The following is a 3,547-nucleotide window of genomic DNA, read 5'->3' on the forward strand; positions in this document are numbered from 1 at the left end:
TTTTTATACTTAAATTATTTTAAATTAACATTATATTATATAATATATAATATAATATAATATTTTATAATCTAATATTATATTATATATTATGTATTATATAATATATAATGTAATATAATAATATATTATATACTATTTAATATATTATTATATTATATTATGTATTATATAATTTATTTTTTGATTTAAAATTACCTATAAAAATCGGATATCCAATTTATCCGATATCCGATTTGCTTAGCTGTTTACCATGCCAAGGTGTACTGACACCTAGGCCAAGCAAAAAGTCAATACAAATTTTTCCATTTTTAGGCGAGTCGAGAAGGCTATTTTTTCACATCGCCACCTTTTGGCCCCCCATGATCTTGCACTAATGCACAAAACCTTCATATATATTTAATTAATTATTAATTTAAGAATATGAGTCCTTTGGGCATACCCTTTATTTTTTAGAATTTTAAATAATTTTAATTTCTAACCTATTTTAAATTTTATTTCTCCCACATTTAACTATCATAATTTGGGCCTATTTTGTTAGGACAATGGTTCTTGGGGCATCATTGTCTAGGACAATGGTGCTTGAGGCAACATTATCTAGACAATGGTGCTTAGTGTGGCATTGTCCAATTCTTTTTGGCTGAAATTTTAGGTCCAAAAGTAGGCATCGCCCTTTCTAAAACTATGCCCAACACAAGAAAAATAATATTTCTAAGTCAGCCTTGTATCAATTCAAAGTTAGGGTCTCATTTATAAATAAGTTTCTTTCTTCATTTGTGATGTCAATCTAGCATCAATTGAAGGTGTATTGTTATGATATCCTCATGAAGTGAAGATTCATCCTTTTGTGAAGTTTTAGACCTACTAATTCAAGAAGAAATCTATGAGCATCCATTCTAAATTCAAAACTCATTCATCTTGATGGAAGATTTCAGAGATATCAAAGGATAATAGGGAATCACTAACTTTTGATTGGCTTGTACCTTTCCATAAGAGTTTGGGGATAATTTCATGTTGTTCTCATATTTTCACAATTGAGTTTTAGATCTGAATTTAATCATTCCAAGTTATTTGATTCATGCATGTTGGTTTCATTTACAATTTATATTCAACCATACCATTTAGAGTTTTTTATCTAGTACATTTTAGTAGGATCCTAGTTTACATTTTATGAACTTTATCTCAGAACAACCTTGACATACTTAAGATTCAAGGATAGATGCATTATTCCAATTTCAACATCAACTACTTCTATAGGTGGAATTCACAAAAGTAGGGTTTTGAATAAGGAAGAATAATACATAGCAATAATATTACCCTCTTTCTATTTCATATGTGCATCTACAAGTTGTTGTCGAAGACAAAAAGACCAAAAGACACTAAGGACACATAGACATGTCACCACTGAAAACAAGAGTAGGAAAACCCTAGATAATGATTTGTGGGTTGTTTTTTATTGGACAAGGGAATTTTTGGTATCATTGTCCTCCTAATATATTTCTAGATTTGATAGTGTCTCAGTATAGTGGTTCAAGATTATAGGTCTATATTTTTGTCCAGTGATTCATCAATAGACATGAACATTCTTCAAGACCTCGACTAGTCAATTTCATAATGCATTTCAGCCATAGATGTATCTCTAAATTATCATTTAATTTATGTACTAGCTATGTAGTTTCTCTTTCTTCATCACATAGTTTTAGCAGTTTATTTGTTCCTGGCACAAGCTTAAATCCTAGTCATTTTGCATTTCCAATTCACTTGAAATCAAGTTTTACATCAACAAAAAAATAGGATCCCTAGGGTATTTCTTGACCCTCTTTGACAAGATATCATGAAGCATATTTCCACCTTTTGTGGTTTTGTATTGCAATACTTTAACCCACATATAGGTATTGTTAAACTTTCGACCAACCTAGGTACATTAGTGTGAATTTCTAGCTCGCACTCATAATAAGTTTTATATGAACACCCATTAGAGCTAGGTTTCCAACATAGCTTACGAGATAGGATTAATCTACCCAATGATGATGGTTGGTATATGACCATGTCTCCTTTTATCAATATTTAAGGGGCATGCCTCTCCTTTTCAAATTTAAAATTTCTAAAAAGATAACGTTTGAATTTTTTATTGGTGATTAGATACATTATGGATGCATTTTTTAGTTCTTTTCATTCCATAAGTGAAATAAGCCCTAAGAGTAACCAAAAATATAGCGGTTCTTTCACTAAAAGTAGTAGATTTAGTTCACCTCAAAATTTTACAAGTAAAACTGCCCTATGATTTATACACATGGCCTTCTTTGATTAGGTTTAGTTTTGGTATTTTTCTCTTCTTTTTAATCTTGAGAGATAATAAATCCCTGTCATCATATATTACTCAATTTTCTATATGAGGTGAAATATAATAGCATACAAGAATTCAAAGATAGAATAACAAGTTTCCCTAAGAAGTCACAATGTTGTAGCATTTGGCAAATTCTTAAATATTATAAGAAAAAGGTACAATAAACAAGTGTTTAGATGTTGAGCTTGTGTCATAAATTTAAATTAATTTCTTAACTTATCAAATAAACATGGCACATTCCCAAGGGTTATCATAAGCATAAAATGGAAAGTCTCTCAAATATCCTAAAAATTGTCCAAAAAAACACCTATAATCTTAGCTAGTAGACTATATAAATTACACCATTATAATTGAAGAGCATTCCATTTGTCACCTTAACTATACAATTGTAGCACCCATAGATTTCCTACATCATCTTAGGGACTGTAGTGTTCTAGGTGCCCTAGTGAAATTGATCTAGTATATCAATTCATTTTTATGAAGATGATAGGGTTAAGCACTCATGACTACCAACTCGACATTGGTCAAATAATTACTTCCACATACTAGTATCACTAAGGTATTATACTAGTCAGCATATAACTCAAAAAGTAATATATCTGGAGGCCACATAGTTTTTTCCGACTATTATGAGTGGTAAATAGTGTATTGAACTCACAAAATGTATTTTGGCAAATAAAATTCAATGATTGAACAAGTTAAAATAGATTTCATAAATAAGATTTATAGAATTTTGATAAAGTACAATTGATGAATGTGAATATAGTATCCTCAGGATGTGACAACATCTTCTTTTTATATACTTAAATAATAGATTTAGTGGAGGGTATGACTATCGATGAATGCATATTTGAAATTATAGTTTTATAATATGTGTTCGTTTTAGGTGTCACTTTCACTCTCCATAGCTTTCATAAGAACTTGTGTATAAAATTTGAAGTAAAAGAATATATGCACAAATATTCTCTTCAATAATTTTAGAGTATCCTAAACTTTTTATATATTAAATATCATGGATGAGATTTGAATTTATTTCTAGTTTTTCATTTCATCATGGTATGAGTTATGTTTAAATTTATGAACTTTTAAAAATCTACTTAAATTCATGTTCATTTATTTTTAGTAAAAATTATGTTTGAATAATATTGTAAAATGAATTTTCCTAATTCTATATATGTTTTTTTTTTAAATATTGTTTTA

The sequence above is a fragment of the Cryptomeria japonica genome, chromosome 7 (assembly GCF_030272615.1).
Source record: "Cryptomeria japonica chromosome 7, Sugi_1.0, whole genome shotgun sequence".
Lineage (NCBI taxonomy): Eukaryota > Viridiplantae > Streptophyta > Pinopsida > Cupressales > Cupressaceae > Cryptomeria > Cryptomeria japonica.